Source organism: Artemia franciscana, unplaced genomic scaffold (assembly GCF_032884065.1).
Source record: "Artemia franciscana unplaced genomic scaffold, ASM3288406v1 PGA_scaffold_34, whole genome shotgun sequence".
Taxonomy (NCBI): domain Eukaryota; kingdom Metazoa; phylum Arthropoda; class Branchiopoda; order Anostraca; family Artemiidae; genus Artemia; species Artemia franciscana.
Genome location: NW_027062670.1, coordinates 564,745 through 585,118, shown reverse-complemented (window position 1 = coordinate 585,118; position 20,374 = coordinate 564,745).

The window sequence follows — 20,374 nt, the reverse complement described above, 5'->3', positions numbered from 1 at the left end:
CAACTTATTTTTATATATATATAGATAGATAGATATATAGATAGATACGTCAGTTGACAAACATGACGTCAGTCGACACACAAACATGACGTCAGTAGACAGACACACAGACAAACAACTTATATTTTATATATATATAGATAAATATATATATATATTTATATATATTTATATATATATATATATATATATATATATATATATATATATATATATATATATATATATATATATATATATATATATATATATATATATATATATATATATATATATATATATATATATATATATATATATATATATATATATAATTATATCTTTAGGTTAAAATGACCCCCTGAGTCTAAGGGGAGAGGCCTGTAAGCTATGAAATTTGCCCATTGTTTTCCGTATAACTACTGTTATTTTGAAGTGTAAAGTTGTTTTTGTGCATTGGGGGGTTGTGCTTGGGATAGATTTCTATAGGGAGAATCTTTTTCTGGAAAAGAAACCTGTGGGAGGGGGGGTGGATATTCCAATTTTACACTGGGGAGATTTGAAAGAATTACAACACAAAATTCTTTTTAATTGTCTTACATTCTCTTTGCCAAATTTTTCATGTGGAGATGTTCCGGGGGAATTACCCAGGGTTTCTTTCCCGTTTGTTTTTGATTCCTGAGAAATAATTGCCATGGAAGGGGCATTTTTTGAGTGATCGAGAAACGGATTAGAGTTTAAAGTCTTATTCAAATGAAAGAATGCTAAGGAGAATTTTTCAGACTAAATTGATCGTAAGTAATTTACAAGGAGGGGGATTCTCAGCAAGGATGGAACTGTCTGGAGGGGATTTGACGGAATACAGGTGTACTTTACGCTGGATAAAATTTCCAAGAATGAGTTTTCAGTGAGGTGTAGGGGTATATTTCATGAAGGGAGTTCCAAATTTACCAGAATTATTTGAAAAACAAACAGGAACTATTCCGTAAATTAAGGGTTGCCCCTTCCTCAATATGTTGCTCCTTACACTAAAGTTTGACTGTTTGTCCCAATTTTCTAAGAACGTCTACTGAAACACGGGCCGTTTGATTAGAATAGGAAGCTTTTTTAAGAGTTCAAACAGCCAAGGGCGTCATTTCGTCAAAGTCCTGGGGGGGAAGTTGAAGTCAATTTTTCCAAACCAAGTGAAAATGATAGTAAAAACTAAAAAAGTAAGCCGTTTGGTACCATAAAGGTACAATTTAGTACTTTAAAAGTACTATAAAGGTACTTTATAGTAATGTATAAGTAAGTAAGTCAGACGGCACTAGCCACTTAAGGTCCAAACTGGCGGTGCTGATCTCTGTTTCTTGGCCCTTCTTCCAGGGAGTGCAGTAAAGGGTGGGGGGCCAACCATCCTGTGCTTTCGAACAGCCTTCTTCTTTACGTCCCCAGACTCTCGAGCCACCCATTTAGAACTGGGTCGACTCTGGCTGAATTTACAGAGTGACGCCACTGCGTATTATGCGTATTATTTTCTGTTCGTTTTAAGTTTTAATGCTACTCCTTACTTTTAGTTGAAAAAAATTCATATTTATTTCTTCATTGTTTTTTAAATAGTGCTAGAAAATGCTGCACCCACTTCATGGAAATATTCTTCACCCATGACGAAAATTCCTCCATGGAAAGTTTCCCCCACATAATCCCCTCTTCTCAACCCCTCCTTCCAACCAAAAAATCCTCCTGGAAACGTCTGTATACTTCCCAATAACCATTACTATATGCAAACACTGGTCAAAGTTTGTAACTTGCAGCCCCTCCCACGGGGACTGTGGGAGAGTAAGTCGTCCCCAAAGACATAGTTATAAAGTTTTTTGACTATGCTGAATAAAATGGCTATCTCAGAATGTTGATCCGACAACTTTGGGAAAAATGAGTGTGTGAGGGGGCCTATGTGCCCTCCAATTATTTTGGTCACTTGAAAAGGGCACTAGAACTTTTCATTTCCGTTCGAATGAGCCCTCTCGCAAAATTCTAGGACTACTGGGTCGTTACAATCACCCCTGGGGAAAAAAACGCATCCGTGATTTGTCTTCTGGCTAGAAATACAAAATTCCCCATTTTTGCAGATAGGAGCTTGGAACTTATACAATAGGATTCTCTGATATGCTGAATCTGATGGTGTGATTTTTGTTAAGATTCTATGATTTTTAGGGGATGTTTTCTCCTATTTTCTAAAATAGGGCAAATTTTCTCAGGCTCCTAACTTTTGATGGTAAAACTAAAGTTGATGAAACTTATATTTTTAAAATCAGCATTAAAATGTAATTCTTTTGATGTAACTATTGGTATCAAAATTCCGTTTTTTAGAGCTTTGGTTACTATTGAGCCGGGTCGCTCCTTACTACAGTTCGTTACCACGAACTGTTTGATAGCTGGCTATGTCTGGGATTGAACCCGTGTACCCTGGACAAAAAAATTTCCAACCAGCAAGCCAAACACTTCGCCGGAAGTTTATAGGAATTAATAAAGATGTCTTATAGCGCTATTAAGGTAAACATATACTAAAAAACTTATCTATGTCTGTTGATGCTTGAATTATGCAGGTTTATCTTAGTTTTGACAAGATTTTGGAAGAAATTAAATTTCAGCCAGGAGGGAAAACTGGGGTCTCTTGGGGGAGGGTCGAGATCTGGGAGGGGTAGTTGTTTCCCTGCTCTATAGAAAATTACACCTTTGCTAACAGCTTTAGTGTAAAAGAGCAATGTATTAAGGAGGGGGCAACCCTTCATATGCAGAATAAATCTGCCAAAATTGATATGAAAATTTCTTTTAATTTTCTTCTACGGGGGGCCAAATTCGAACATGCATTAGTTGAAAAACGATCAAAAAATTAAATATAAAAAAGCAAGTCTTTTTTAACTGAAAGTAAGGACGGCATTGAAACTTAAAACGAACAGAAATTATTCCGTATATGAAGGTGGCTCTCCCCTCCATAATGCCACGCACTTTACACTAAAGTTTGTACTGTTTTAAAAAGTAGACTGTTGACAAAGTGTCAAACCTTATCATAAAGAGCGAGGCGTTGACGAGTGGACAAACCCTTACATATGCGGAATATTTTCTGTTCGTTTCAAGTTTTAACGTCGCTCCTTACTTTCAGTTAATAAAAAAACTCGTTTTTTTTATTTAATTAAAATTAAGATCTGACCTTGAATTTGATTAAGGATAGAGCACGTCTCCTAATTTAGACAGTTGAGCATATCTACTCAATGTAAAGCACTTGAGAAAGATTAGAATCTAATTTTGAATCAGAGTTGGAAGATAAAATTACGCTTAAGAATTAAGTTTTTCGCTCATAAAATGGAAGTTTTTTTCTTGTCTAAATAATTCTATGGTAAAAAAAATCGACTTATTAAAGGTTACCAATCAGCTTTTGTCGGGAAGGGTCTGTTTGGCCTACACTGTTACAGGCGAGTGTGTGTCTCCATCTTCCATGCTCCGTTGCTTCCATTTGGGCGTGATAGGCAAAGCCCATGTTTAATCTCCATTTATGATCTGACTCAAGAAGCCGTCACCATCTTCGTGATAAGTTATTGAGTCAATAACTGCATTGCATACTCAAATATGTGCTTTTTGTTGTCCTCTTTTAGGAGTTTTGGGATCCAACGGGAGCACAGTTTCCTAAGCTGTAGGTGTTAAGAAGTTATTTTCTAAAGCACTGATCTTGACACCTCAGGAAATTTGTTTGATAGACCTGTAATTGTGAAGCACCCGTTCTCGTGCGTCCTCGCTTCAACTGAAGACACTAAATCTTCTGTGATCAAAGAAGGGCAACAAGAATCCTCATCATGGACGTTGTCACAGCCATCTTTGAATTCTCGTACCCACTTACGCACTTTGCTTTCACTCGTAACAGTATAACCGTACACCTCGCAAATGTGTCGATGAATATCTGCAGCAGATAGGCTCCTTGCTGACAAAAACCGTATCACTGAGTGAACCTCACATGCGGTGGGTAGATTGATCGTCTTAAACATTTTGAAAGTACAGAGCATAATCATAAGGTTTAGCTACACAGTTGAAACTGAGCACAGGTGTTCCCAGACATGCTGGTACACGGTGCACGCGCTTGTTTGGGTATGTACACGAACTACTAGTGTCTATAATAAAACTGACCTTAATAAAAAATTAAACCTCGAATTTTTTTCAAAAGTTTGATAAGTTTTATGGAGGGGCATCTAATTGGGGGATGTGAACAGGGCCTTATTGCCCTCTTATCAATTCCGACTATCTACATGAACATGCCCTGGAAGTTCCAGCTTAATATCCTAAGCCGTCCCTGAAATATTTCTGACATACCTTCTTGACAACCAGCATTCACATATGTGTTTCAATTTTGTTCAATATCCCCCTGAAATTTCCGAAAGTAGTTGAAAATTTTGTGGTTTCATTTTACACATAGTAAGTACTGACAACCTGTTTTAGTCACACTCGCGAGTGGCTGCAGTCACAGTCGCAAGTAGTTGCAGTCGAAAGTAGCTCCAGTAGCAGTCGCAAGTAGTCACAGTACCAGATGCAGTATTAATACCCGTGAAAGTTTAAAGCTAACACCATTATCGGTTCCAGAGATAATGCAGAAACAACTTTTTGATACCTTGGATACACATAGTGTCTTTTGATTTAGCTCACCACACTCATTCCCAGAAATTCCCCTCAACACCTTTGGTCTTTTCTAGCACACTCAGGATGAAAAATTCCTCTTTTTCCGAATGATAAGTCCTGCATGTGAAAAATGGACAAATTGTATAATTTACATTTCTTGCACCGGGGGTCGTGAGGGCATGACATCCTTGGAGATATAATTATTAGACAATTTGACTATTCTGAACAAAATAGCTTTTCAAAATTTTTTCAGTGTTATGAGGGCATAAAAAAGGGCAAAAGGAGGAGGCTGGTTGCCAGTCAATCACCAATCTTTAATATATTCCTCAATATGCATCTAGACTTAGGATCAAATATGCTCCCTCTCACAATAACCAACCATATATACAAGCAATGGGCATCTTGCATAACTTACGACCCTTGCACCAGAGGTTGTGGGGAGTCATTCCTTGAGACATAATTATTTAATCTTAAGACTATTCCCTACAAGACGGCTATTTCAAAATTTTGTTCGGGTGTCTCTAGCGGAAAGGCACTTAAAAAGAGCATCGGAGGAGGTCTGGCTGCCCCAAAACCATTTGTGAACATCATCTGAAAGTTTCAACTTAATACCCTTAGCCGTTATCAAGGTAGTGCAGATATGGCTTTTTGATCTACTGGATGCAGATTTTGATTCAGTTTAACATACCCCTCAAAATTCCTCGACGTTTTACCTGAATACACTAAGGCTTTTTAGACACAACCAGAATCAAATATTTCTCCTTTTCCTAATGGTAAATCCTACAAATTAACAATGGATAAATTGTATAATTTACAATAATATTCCCGGGACTGTGGGGCATGGCATCTCTGGATGCATAGTTATTAGACATTTTGACTATTTTGAGCAGAATGGATTTTTCCTAATTTTGATCAGTGGTGAGGGAAGGGGCATCTAAACAGGGCAGGGGGTATATTGACAGCTATCATATAAAAAGTATGATATCCCTCTCGACATCTCCAAAACGTTTCACCTTTATACCTTAAACCTTTTTGGAGCCCTAGGATCAAACTTTCTCCTTTTTTCCAATACAAAATCTTAACAATTGGCAACTTGCAAAGTTTACAGCCGTAGTCTCGGGGCTATGTGGGGTCTTGGCAGCCTATAGGGCATAATTATTTGACCTTTGGACTTTTTTAGAACCAAATGGCTATCTCAAATTTTGGTCTGATGTATTTGGAGAAGAAAGGTGTAGGAGGGGGACTGGTTGCCCTCTCATTATATTTGGATTCTAAAAAAGGCACTAGATCTTTTAGTTGCCAATGAGCTCCCTTCGAAGCTCCTCCAACCACCCCTTCCATAGTAAGTGGCTCTGAAAAAAAGAATACGTTGAAACCTTATAGCTCTTTGCCATAAGCGAAGCTAGAGCGTTGCTTCTGATAGAAAGCTTTCTTTTTTAATGTCATGAAGAATGCTATGTGCTAAAGCCAAAATCACAGTTGCGCCATATGTAGTTATTACTCTTCATATTGTAATGTTTTTTTTCTTCTATACAATGCTACATTGGTTTCTTTCGAATATTCCACGTTCCATCAGGTCGTTTATTAAAATACTTTATTGGGTAACGAGCCATTAAATCTTAGATCCCAACTACCGCCAGGCTGAGTATTAGGTTACCTAGAGATAAGTCGGATCCAATGTGCTTTCCTCAGAACTATCATTGAAATGAAAACTTCGGTTTTCCATGCAGTTGGTTGCAATAAACCGTAAGTCAAGACACATGTCAATAGTAACGAAATAAAAAAGAAAGAAAAAGAAACTCGATATCAAAAGGACGTGATTCCAATTTAATCCCCTTTCCTGGTGATTCCAAATGTATAAAACTATTTGGATTAGCCAAAACTATTTTTGTATAAAGCTATTTTTATTAGCCAATAACAATAGCATAATTTTACAAAAGAGGCGAAACTCCTAAGAATAAATGAAGGGATTTAAGGAAACATCCACCATTTGACATTTCCAAAGATACCAGAGTTTTCAATTTTATAAAATTCCATGTTGGTTTGTCTGCTAATTTCTCCCTTCAGGGGCAATCGGACTGGATCTACGATTTATTGTATCAGGAGTGGGCTCATTCGAGCAGAAATTGAAAGTTATAGTCCCTTATTGGGATAAAACAAAGAAAAAGGAACCTAGGTCTGGGTTATGCAGACGATTCAAGGATGCTAGGGAAATGTCTTCTTAGAATAAATGAAGTTGTGAAGGTTCTGAGAGCCGAGGTTGCAAGAATAGTTTTAAAAATTAGGGTTAAGAAGATGAAGTCACTCAAGTTAGGACGGGATTAAGTAATGAAAAATTGTTCAAATAAATGGCTTTACTTGTCAATGTGTATTATTAGTAAAAAATGTAGATGTAACAAAGATGTCGAAAATAGAATAGCCCAGAGATGGGGTGGTCTGTTTTCGGCAGTCGTAAATTTTGCAGGAACAGAAAGAGAAATCTTGAGATCTATGTATGGACTGTTATTAAGGAGGATTCTAGAACTTTATCGTTTCTACAAGTTGAGCAATATCGAGGAATGTATTCTAGATTTTTCCCTGTGGACTATTCAGGTTCAGATTTGTTTTATTTTTCTGTCATACTTACATAACATACTAAATATACAAATCCAGAGCAGAAAAAAGCTCATTTTGCACGGATAAAAAAGTGATATTGTTCAGATATATCCAATAGCCAAATCAGGTTCACGATATTTTATTGAATAAAAATTTCAAGTTTTCATAAGAAACTCAAGCATTTATGAAGTTTTTTTTCCTTCAAAAGAAAGTTACATCTTCTTAATCTGCTTGGTACCAAATATATTCAGCTATTTTCTGCTGTTTTGTTTTACTCACGTTTCTTTATTCCTATTTTTTTAACTTGAACACCACTAACTATTAAAAACGGCATAAGCGAGTTTGGACCTGCTTAGCTTTATAAATGAAATTCGCGATTTTCGCTAAGTTTTTTAAACATATTTGGTTGTGCAAGTTTCACTTAACCGAATCAAACTATCATATTTTATTTTCACTGTCGTTAATACTTCCAGAGCTTACGTATTTATTGAGTTATTTAGTTAAAAATTATTTCATGGGTTCCTTTTAACTCTGTTGTGAATTGCACGTAATGATATGGTTTGTGTAATTGAAAAAAATATCCATCTATTTCTATCTAAAATGGAAAGAATGTAAAACTTCAACAATCCAGCTTTATAATAGAGTGAACCTTTAAGGTACTGTACTGAACTAGTACTGAACTAGTTTTCAGTACTAAACTAGTTTTCAAGGTTACAACATATAAACTAATCGGATTATCTTTTTACATTGTTCATGATCTGAGCTAGCTACTGCCTTGAATTAAATGTACTGTTACGAAGTAACTTGCAATTACTGAAATAAGTTTTGCAAATTGGAATTGAAATTTTTGGAGGATTATTTATTTGTGGAATTGGCAAATTGTAGACCCTCTTTGGGAAAGTGCACTGCTCAGTGATACGCAGGAAAGTCTTTTAGGTCGACTTTACACATGTGGGATTGGAATCCACTTGGATGCAATAGGCAGGCTCGGGCCTCACTTAAAGATAAGTCTTTTTGCTCTGTTTATTGACTTCTAAAAATAAGATACTGTTAATGATGCAGCGTTTCAAGCAGTTTGATGTTGCACTAGCTTAATTCAAGAACTACCCCTATGGCCTGTGAGAATTATGCAAATAGGAAAGGATTCGCACGGAAAGCCCACTTATCTGGTCTTTTATTTCGGTAATCACGATGAATTTAGGTTAATAGATACGAATCTTCAAGAATACAACCCCAAAACGATAGATTCATCCAAGCCTGCTGTTAAAAAAGCAATTGTTGAACTTGATAATACCCCTGAGATTTATGAAACTCTTTCTAAGACTTTCTTTAGCCCTGAAAGCAAGTGATAAATTAGGGTCTAACTCAGTTTTTTCAAGTATCGCCCTAATTTACACCAAATTAGTTGCAACTTAAGCCCAGCTGGTGAAGACAAAAGTGATCTGCTGGAAAATATTACAAAGAAAGTGACTGAAAAGTTCAATGACCCAAGGTCACTGAAAGAGACTACTGAACTGATAGTCAGCCAGGTTTATGATTCCCCTCGAGTTTAATCCGAAGTTTGCTAAAATTGGGCAGGCTCTAAGTAATCTGAGAACTCAAATTGAAAATTTGGAGGAGAGGATTAGTAGAATTGAAAAAAAGCTTGATGATTATGATCAAGCGCCCTTGCTTGATAGTCTTTTATTTCATGGGGTAAAGCAGTTACCTGGTGTAAAGACTCGCACTACAATATTTCAAATTATAAAAGCAAAATGTCTGTGACAGACCTCTCATCTTCTGATTTGATTAATGTATACCGTCTCCGATTGACTAATCCGACTACACAGCATGAAGAAAGTTCTATTAGAGTTGCTCCGATCGTCGTTAAATTTTCTGGCAAAGATGTAGCCCGTAGGGTGTTTAAAGCAAAAGCTAAACTTGCTTCAACTGGTGTTTTTGTATCGGAGTCTCTAACAAAACGTCGCCGGGACATTTTGAACGCAGCAAAAGACAAGTATAGTCAGAGATATGTATGGTCGGGTCAGGGTCAGATTTTGGCAAAGCCTAGTGCAGGGTCAACATTCATGAAAACCCGTTCTATTACTGACTGTATTTAGTCTCATATAATATGATTAGTGTTTTTTACATATGTTTATTTTGTTTTAAGGTTTTTGCTTGTATTTTCTTCTTTTCTTTTTTTCTGCTTTAATGTGTATTTTTTCTTTCATGCTTTTTTTTCATTTAGATAGATTTGTTTTGGTACGAGATTTCATTTATTCTCGCTGCGTCTATACTGGATGATATAGGTTATGATACCGCGTCATGTTTTAAGAAATTACGAGTGCTTAACATTGGTCAGATTCGAGATTATCAAGCTGCTGTTTTTGCGCATCGATGTTGCAATGATGTATGTCCTCCAGTTCTTACCAGTTTTTTCGAATAAATAGTTCACTCCATGGGTTCATCAATCCAACCTAAGGTTCGATCTTTCAGAAAAAAAACACGGAGGTTTGGCCCTTACCACTTTCTGTCAATAAGCTCAAATTGGCTGACTAGAAGAAAAGGACAAAAACAAAGTATTACTCCAAAGACACAATAACTGCAAGACGGTTTCCTTTTATCGGTAAGACTCCCTTTTATGGGAGTTTTTTTGTCACAAAAGATAGATGGTTTTCCGCCTGAGTGAGATAATTAGTATGCAGTTGTATTTTAATTAAATATTTAATTTACAGAGTTGGTTAGGTTGGGTATTTAATATAATGCGTTCTGGGTCGCATGCTTTCCATAATTCTCTGTTGTAATTTCTATAATTTTATTACTAAAGTATCGTATTTTTATATTATTTTGGTATATTTCGTTTCGATTAACCTAGCTTAATTTCTATTGTGGTTGCTGTAATGCAGGTACCATTAGGCCCTTTTCTATTCTTTCTGGTTTTTCCATTTTGGAGAGGGGGGAGACGGAAGTTTTAAGCCACTAGCCCTACTTCCTTTCAAAGTTGTCGAGCTGAAAATATGGTATACAGATCTTCTAGGATTCAGTTGCCAGTAAAATTTCCACAAAATGACTATTTCGGCTTATCTTACGATTTTTATTGAATGTCCTTCGTTTTCCAAAGACTCGTTCAAATTGCTCTTACATCCCATTCAAGCATGAAAACCTTTTGTTCTTTCTTTGAAATCCATTCAAACGATAGACAAAGAGTTAAAACAAAAGGCTTTACGCGAAGTTTGATAAAGAAGAGTTTCCTTGCCAAAAATCCTGTTAATCTTAACCGTGAAACTGTCAAAAAGATTGTTTACGTAACTAAGCGAAGTTGATAATTTTACGCAATAAAAACAAGCGAGGAAAAAGTTTTGCAAACGTTCCGGTTTTCAACTTAAACAAATTAATTATGTATCTTCCTTTTTATCTACAAATTTTCTCTTCAATTTCATATTTTTCTCCAATACAATGGAAACAAGTGGGAAAAGCCTTTTGCAAACTTTCCATTTTTGTTTAATTTAAACCAAATTGCTTATTTATCTTGCCTTTATCTTTGTATTTACTCTCCAATTTAATGTGAAAACAAAAAATAGCCAAAGCTAATATAGATGAATCAATATGACAATATATATTTATTTACCATAATCCTATACACTATGTCTTAAGATAAAGCCAAATTCTCAAGCTATGCTTTCTATATTCGAAGCCTTTGAAGAAAAAGCTCCAGCAAAAACTTAATAACTCTGGTTTCACTCCTCTCCTATATCTCCCCTTTCTCCGATAATTATAAAAACGTTTGTTGTTTGGGTTTTGACCGGAAGGTGCTTGTGCTTTGGGTGAACCCATCTAATTTTTGTAACTAAAAACTGCCATAAAAGGGAGCCCAAGCCCATAAAAGGAAATAGACTTATACTTAATTTGTTGTAGGAGCAATGCTTTGTTTTTGTCATTTTTTCCTAGTAAACCAATTTGAGCTTGTTAAAAGGTAGTGGTAAAGATCTGACCTCTTTGGTTGTTACTGAAAGTGCGGATCTCGGGTCGGATTAACCAATATGACATTACGTTTTGGAAACCTGTGAATAATTCTTACCTATCGATACTTGTCTATAGATAAGCAGCTGTATAGGTTTCTTGCCAAATTAATTGTTTCACTCGGAACATAAGACTTTAAGGCTAACCCTACCATAAAACTGGAACGTTGAAGTTTCACAGTTTTCCCATTTTAAATTAAAAAAAGGTGAAATACCCGTGGAGTGTGACTAACGGTTTTTCTTTTTTTTAGGGTATAAAGCATATCGCCCTGTCTAATCCGAAGGTAGTTTTAGATAGAACCCCATAAAATTATTTCTAATTGTATAACTTTAAAAATTGTTAATTCAAAAAGCAAATTCGAATTAAAAGTCAGCTTTTGTGGAAGGGAAAAAAATTAAGAGCCATGGCTAAATAGAATAAAGCCAATATAGATGGTCTCGATGAGAGACAAAGCTAGCAGAATTTTTTCAGAATTGTATAAAAATAATTCATTTCACTTGTTGATATCTATCAGCCATCTTAGGGCGGAACTAAGGTATAAAGGCATTGAGTGAGGATAATTAAAATAGTTTATCAATTTCTCAAGCATTTGGGGATACAAAAAAACGGGATGCAAGGATTTATGACTGACCATGTCCACAGGACTTGCAGGTAATTGGGCAACTATGGTTGCCCAATTACCTGCTGAAATAAAGTACTGAAAATATTTCAGTACTGAAAGTACTGAAATAAAGTTAAAAGTACTAAGTTTGCGAAGTACTAATGACAGTCAAAATGAAATCTGATTGATTGATTTGGCTAAGTGGAAAGTTGTACAGCCACATATGTCTTACGAATTGAAGAAATATCGAGAATTTCAGTTTTATCATTAAACACCTCCATATCCGTTTCTAATCAATATATTTATGTTAATGATAATAACAGCATACCAAATTTGTATTATAAAATATAATATATCTATATATATATATATATATATATATATATATATATATATATATATATATATATATAAATAAGTTGTTTGTGTGGGGACTGACGTCATGTTTGTCGACTGACATCATTATAAGGATTGAGCATTATGTCGTCATGAAGTTGTTTGTCGACTGACTTCGTGTTTGTTATGACGTCAAAGGCTTTGTATATGACGTCATTATAAGTATATAAGAAGGCCTTTCAAAGAGAAATTTTCAATATAGATCTTAAAATGACAGAAGAACCTACAATGGCAGAAGAAACAGCCGAGGAAGCTGCTCAAAGAGCTAATGCCAAAAGGCTTGCGGCTAATAGAGAAAGTAAGAAAAGAAAGCGTGCCGAGGAATCACAACAACAGCCAGAAAACAGGCTACATCTCAAAGAGAAATCACCAAAAGAAAGCGTGCCGAGGAATAAAAAGAGCCACCTGAAACAACCTGGACAGCGAGAGTCAAAACGTATTTCTATTCGAACAATCCCTGTGTCCCGGTCATTATTTATATGGCCCCGGCGTCCCCGTTGTAGTTGTGTCCCTATGTCCCGGTCATCATTTATATTCCCTGTGACCCGGTCGTGATTTGTGTCCGGGTGTCCCAGTCTGTAATTTCTCTTTGAGGTTCCCGGTCGTCATTTATATTCCCTGTGTCCCTGTCGTCATTTGTGTCCCGGTGTCCCGGTATTTAATTTCATCAGTTGACAAACTGATTTTGACGTCAATCGACAAACAACTTGATGACGCATACAGCTCAATCCTTATAATGACGTCAATCGACAAAAATGACGTCAGTCAACACACAAACATGACGTCACTCGACACACACACACACAGACAACTTATTTTTATATATATACTAGCTGTTGGGGTGGCGCTTCGCGCCACCCCAACACCTAGTTGGTGGGGCGCTTCGCCCCCCCCCCAAGCCCCCCCGCGCACGTCGTTACGCGCCATATTAGTTACGCGCCATTGTAGCAGCGTCCCTGTGTCCCACCTGTGAATAGAGATAGATATAAATATATATTTTTAACTACGTAAAACATGCGAATATACAACATTCTTCGCTGTCCCATTGTCTGTGCATATAAATAGCATTTATATTCCCTGTGTCCCGGTCGTCATTTGTGTCCTGGTGTCCCAGTTTGTATTTCCTCTTTGAGTGTCCCGGTCGTCATTTATATTCCCTGTGTCCCAGTGTCCCGGTCGTCATTTGTGTCCCGGTGTCCCGGTCTGTAATTTCTATTCAAACAATCCCTGTGTCTCAGTCGTCAATTATATATCCCACCTGTGCCCCCGGCGTCCCCGTTGTAGTTGTGTCCCTGCGTCCCGGTCGTCATTTATATCCCCGGTCGTGATTTGTGTCCGGGTGTCCCAGTCTGTAATTTTTCTTTGAGGTTCCTGGTCGTCATTTATATTCCCTCTGTGTCGGTCGTCATTTGTGTCCCGGTCTGTAATTTATCTTTGAGTGTTTTTTCTTTTTAGTTTTTTTTAGTTTTTTACATTTTTTCAGTTTTTTTTTTCTTCTTTATTTTTCAGTGTCACTATGAAGCACATATCGCCGAACCTTCAGTCATTTTACAATTAAACATTTTTCCGTGAACGCATGTCTTAAATACCATTAATGACGTCACCGTCAAAGCAAAAATGACGACAACTAATTTCATGACGTCAGTCAACACAGAAACATGACGTCACCTGATCCACATACAGACAGACAACTTATTTTTATATATATAGATAGATATAATTATATAACAGCATAACCATGGCACAAAAGGGACAAGACACTAACTCTCCTGGATCTTCTACAGTCTATTTGTTAAAGATGACAAAACAATCTTAAGTTTAGATCATGAGCCAGCTTTTGATGTGAGTGATCATCATTCCCATCAGTTGTTGACTAAAGTTGAAGCTACAGACCGGCGATTCTTAGAAAGCATATGCATACAATAAAGTCAGATAGTATTCCTTCTTGCATTATTTAGTTACAGCATTAAGTTACAGCATTAACCATGATTTGGTTTAGTAGAAACTAGCACAGCCATCTATGTCTTAAGAAATTGAAGAAATATCGAAAATTTCATTTTTGAAGTGAAATTCATTTTTGGTAGTGAAGTGAAATTTTCATTTTTGGTAGTAGTGGCGTTAAATAGAAAATAAGGGAAAAAGAAACGTGGGTAAAAAGTCAGCAGAAAAATGAGCTAAATAAATATGACACCAAACAGATTAAGAAATAGTAAGGCAAGGAAAGAAAAGGATCTTTGAAGGAAAGGAACTTTTGAGTTTGTTATCGAAACTTAAAACTTGTATTCTATAAATTACACTAAACCTGATTTTGCCATTCGATATATAGGAACAATCTCACTTTTTAATTTTATGATATCTTTGTTGATGGCAGCTCCTTCTTTTCTTCCTGGTCATTACTGGTGACTTTTAGATTTCATAAACCTTTATATTAATATTAACAGTAAAGTATGTTGAACAATAGGCATGGATAAGAAAAAAGAACATACAAAACGTCCTTTGATCGAAATCTTAATCTATCTGCCTGCATAGAATTTCTAGTATCGTTTTTTTTTACTCTGCAACTGGAACTTTTTACTCTAAAAAGAATATGTGTAAATTTTTACCCTAAAAAAAAATATATTCTCAATATTTGTGCCTTTTAAACGATGGAAAAAACGTCTAGTGTCAAGTGTGGATCCACGGCACTGTAACTTATTAAGAGATCTAACTAATTAGATTTATTAAGCTCAAAAGTAACCAACTTAGCTAGAGGGGCTGCTTGGTTAGTTGGTTTTACGTATTTTTTGTACATATATTGAAAAATAAGTCGTTTCCCTATTAACAGGTTTTGTCTAGAGTTTCCAGGGAAAGCCAATATAGGATTAAATATCTATAATCATCATTGACTTGCATTTGATATCACCTTGTGGCTTGGTCTCCTTCAGCCATAAAATACAAATTAGCGCACCTTCCTCATTATGATTAAAAATTAAAATAGAAATAAGGGAATGTAAATTTGATTTCCTTTGTTACTTATTCTGTTTGTACAAGAATCCAATTACTTACTGGCTTGTTTGCTCTTATCTTGAATGGACTTGAAAATGAATCCCCTCCTCCGAAAATAAACAGCAATTAAAAGTCACTCAGTGAATGTTTATTTTAAGAAAGGAACAGAGTTCGCTCCATGGAAAAAAAAGTTATTAAAGGAGTTTCTGAAAACCTTGTCTTTTACGACTATTTCTACATTGCAAGCTTTTTGTTTTAATTTCAGGAATGTTTTTTTATGAATGAATAGACAGTAGTATATAGTAAATTTTCCTATGATCATACTTTCAAAGGTAAAAAGTTTTTACAATACCGCCCAACTATAGTATATTAATCAGCTGATAAGGCTTACTCAGTCTTTGCGTAATATTGGCATCTGAATCTATCAAAAAAAAAATTCGACAGCAAATTAACCTTGCTGAACACCAAATGAATGGGCCGACGCAAAGTAGGAGTATTTACCTCGAATGCATTCTTGTTTTATCAAAACTTTGTGAGAGTAAATCCGGTTTAAGATGTTCACTGAATGAATGCTATATGTGAACTGAGTCAGTATTAGCAAGTATAGCAAGTATAGTAAAGCAATCCAATATAGCAATAGTCAGTATTAGGATCTAACGCCAGGAATTTATTTTTAGTAAAGTAAGCTGACCTTTATTAGACGTGTAAAAAAATTTAAAATTGGTTGTGATCGAAGTTTGAAGATCGAATTAAGGTTTTTGGAAGTATTTTTGGGATCTGAAGTCTTGACTGACAAAAGGCCGTCTTAGTTGTTTTCGAAAAGAGTCCCCTCTGCCAAACAAATGTAGCCCAGAATATTCAGAATGCAACACCTCTTTTACTCACTTCATCCCCGCATCCCAAACTGAAAAATGGGGTCATAAAGCGCAATTGTTCCTCTCCTAGCAACCTTGGTTATTGCTATCTGTTTATTAATTTGAGTTAAATGCTTAAGTTAAATCCCAGATTAAATGCTGTTAGAAAGTCACTGAAATACTTCGTCACAGCGCAATGAATGCAATATCAGTTAAAAATCAGATGCTATTAGAATTCAGTACAATACACAAGCAAGTAGGCAAGTTGCGTAGACCGCTTACGTAGATTAAATTAAAAAAAAAGTTTTTTTAAATGAAAGTAAGGAGCAACATAAGGAGCAACTCTCCCCCCTAAACCAAAAAAAATCCCCTGAAAACGTCTGTACACTTCCTAGTAACCATTACTACATGTAAACACAGGTCAAAGTTTGCAACTTGCAGCCCCTCCCACGGGGACTGTGGGGGAGTAAATCGTCCCCAAAGACATAGTTATTAGGTTTTTCGACTATGATGAATAAAATGGCTATCTCAGAATTTTGATCCGCAGGCTTTTGGGAAAAAATGAAAAAGGGAGGGGGCCTAGATGCCCTCCAATTTTTTTGGTCACTTAAAAATGGCACTAGAACTTTTAATTTCCGTTAGAATGAGCCCTCTCGCGACATTCTAGGACTACTCAGTCGATACGATCACCCCTGGGGGAAAGAAAACAAAAAACCAACAAATAAACACGCATCCGTGATCTGTCTTCTGGCAAAAAATGCGAAATTCCACATTTTTGTAGATAGGAGCTTGAAACTTCTACAATAAGGTTCTCTAATACGTTGAATCTGATGGTGTGATTTTCGTTCAGATTGTATGACTCTTAGGGGGTGTTTCCCCCTATTTTCTAAAATGAGGCAAATTTTCTCAGGCTAGTAACTTTTGATGGGTATAACTGATCTTGATGAAACTTATATATTTAAAATCAGCATTAAAATGCGATTCTTTTGATGTAACTATTGGTATCAAAGTTCCATTTTTTAGAGTTTTGGTTTCTATTGAGCCGGGTCGCTTCTTACTACAGTTCGTTACCACGAACTGTTTGACATGATATAAATTGATTTGCACTCCCACATAGGAGACAAGAAACGTGTACAGAAGGTGTCAATTCTTGGCCCACGGCTCTATAAAATCTTGATATTTACCATTGAAGTTGATAATTTGCCTGTTCTTGTGTCTGCAGCTGTGCATATATGTTATTAATATGGTAAGATATTTTTCAAGATGTATAGCCTACTAGATTCCAGGCAAAACTGAATTTTAAAAGTAATTTTAGGTGTAAACCTGCTTCAGAAGAATTTTGGCAAATTTATCTGGGTATGTTCTAATTATAGAAACGGTATTGATGTTGTGTCTTCGTCGCTTGTCCGATTTATGACCGGCTATCTACAGGGATATCCTTGGTCCCAATCCATCCAGTATGTATGTGAAGGGTTACGTAGCATTTCTTAACCAACCCCCGAAAAAAAGTTTGCCTTCCGCTGTAAGCTTATAGAACCCAGAGCTGCAACTGAACAAGTAGCAAATAATCAACTACGTCAACATACAGTTAAGTTGAGTTGCAACTTGGGCTTGGTATTTAAACCTCTCCAGATGAAAAAAAATGGCTCCATTTATGGCATTACATTCTTCTTCCCATCTAGTCTATCGGGGATCGGATGGAGCCAGTTGCAGAATAAATGGATATGGTATAATATTTGATTGGCTGTCCAAATTTTTGCCGCCACCCAGGAACTTTGACCGCCAATCCTGACAGGGTCTTCCAGATATCAACTGTAACTATTCATCTCAAAATCCAAGTGTGGCATATAACTTCGAAAGGTTCACTACCTAAAAGCTTTGCAAGAGTCTTGCATAACATCAATATAAGACTGATGTAACGTTTTCTTAAGGGTCTTGACGCAACTTACCTCTCTTGTCTTCAAAGCAAAAATTATGAAGACACAATTGTGTTCATAAGGTCCCAATCCTTCCTTATCGGACGAAGAGTCAAATCTTTATATGCGTAAAAAAAGGCCTTCAAATTTTTAATATGTTATTATTGGCTCTGTGGCTCATATACCACAAGGAATATTAGAAATTACAACGAGAAGTGAAGCCAAACTTAAAAGGAACAGAAAATACCGCATATTAGCGTAGCGCTGTCACTCGTCAACCTCCTGTCCCAGAATACTGGAAACTAAATAGTATGCTTCAAGTTAATGCTCTATTCAGCCATTCGATGTGTATTGCAAGATATAGCATAGAATTATCTGTTTGAGAGGAATAAATTTAAGACGACGAAAACATTGATGAAAATTAGGGCCATCCTACACCAGTAAAAATAAATTAATTGTCACAAATACACTGGCATCGAGTGCAAATATATATTTTGGAGGGAGTATTATACTTTAATTGCTTCTTTAATATACTTTAAAACCACTTTTCAAAATGTACTTCTTTTTAGCTGAAGTGTGAACGACACTAAACCGTAGTCTTAGAGACTTGGGGGAAAATAAAAAATCGACGAAAACTTAGTATCTTAGAAAACGTAGTATCTTGGACTAGTAAATCTAAATTGAATGTCAAAAAGAAAATCGAAATCAAATTTTTCCAGGAAGTTTGGGCAATATTGTGATTTAATAATAATGGTTAGAAAAAAATGTCAAAGTACTTGTTTAATAATAATGGTTAGAAAAAAATGTCAAAGTACTTGTGTTTCCAGTAAATCGTATATAAGATTTATACCTTTAAGCCCTTAAGAGGATTAAGATGGGTAGTAATAATCCCTCCACCTCCTATGCCTAAAATTCATTGAAACACCCCTTCATTGTTTCTTTTCCTATCGGAAATGCACTCTGAAAGTTTGACTTGAGAGGCAAACGTGAGACTCTACTTAAAAAGGAGACCATCAGTAACTCTCCCTGACAGGGGAAGGTTGAAAATGAATTTACACACATTACTTGCCCTTCTAAATTAAGGTTGAAATTTTAGAAGTTTGATTGAAAATTTTAAGATTTTATAACAACAAAAAGAGTCAAACTGTTATTTTTTTCAGTAAATCTTTAAACTGATTTAGGATAGATGGCAACAATACGCCTATTTAAGGTAGTTTTTTGTTTGGTCTAAGTTTCATTTCCCTATTCACAGTATTTTCTGTGGATTTTCCACTTCATTTTATCTTTTCACGTTATTTCTGTTTGTCTATATTTCCTCATTAATAGAAATTTTGGCACATTTTCAATTTGACTTCATTATTTCTTGTAGTTTTTTTTTTTAAACAAGTCTAAAATCAGCACATTTTTGTCAAGATCAGCATCTCAAAAAACCATTATCTGGATTCTTTACTTCGTCTATATTTGTCGCCCTTTAAACGGTTCTTAAGAAAACAGCTATCAAACTTTATTGTGTAGAGGGAGTCGGAAGAAGCAATAGCTTCCTTTGTACGTAGGATTATATTTGCTTGTTTTGAAGTAGCTCTTTATTTTAAAAAAATCTTATTTTCTTTTTGTCAAGATTAATGTCTTCAAGAAAGCATCATTATTCTTATAATGCAGCATTCTTTATTCTTATTGCGCCCTTTTGCCATTAACCTTTGTTGCTGTTTCAAATTATCAGGGAATAAAATTACCTCTTTGGTCAATTGACAAGCTCCCTTATTATTTCCTGAAAGTTCCAAATTACTATACTCCGTCAATCCCAAGTTACGCCCTTTAGACAGCATGTATACACATAACACTTTTTGGGTTAGTTCAACACTCCCTTCAACCTTCTCTGAAAAACTCACCTGAATACTAAACTGAATTTAAAGTAGTTTTAATTGCTTGTTTTGAAGTAGCTCTTTACTTAAAAAAATCTTATTTTCTTTTTGTCAAGATTAATGTCTTCAAGAAAGCATCATCTGCATTCTTTATTCTTATTGCGCCCTTTGCCATTAACCTTTGTTGCTGTTTCAAATTATTTCCTTGTTTGAGCATGATGCAGTACTTGTTAGAAAAAAGATCAAAGCTGTCCTAAAGGATTAAAAGGGACTTTTCTTAATTATATAAGTGGTTCACATTGATGTAAAACTACTTCTTTGTCCCAAGAGGGTCCTTAGAATTCAATTTCTTGTGTTTCTTGATTTGGCTCTGTTGCTACCATAAAACAAAATTGACTTGTTAACCTAGTCAGGTTTATTCTCTTCCTGTTTTTCATTGATAAAGAGGAATTTGTTTCTTCATAAAAAATTATGTCCACGTCTTCGGTATGCAAGATCCTATAGTGGTGAATAGAAAAACTTCAGAAAATTAATTGGGGGATA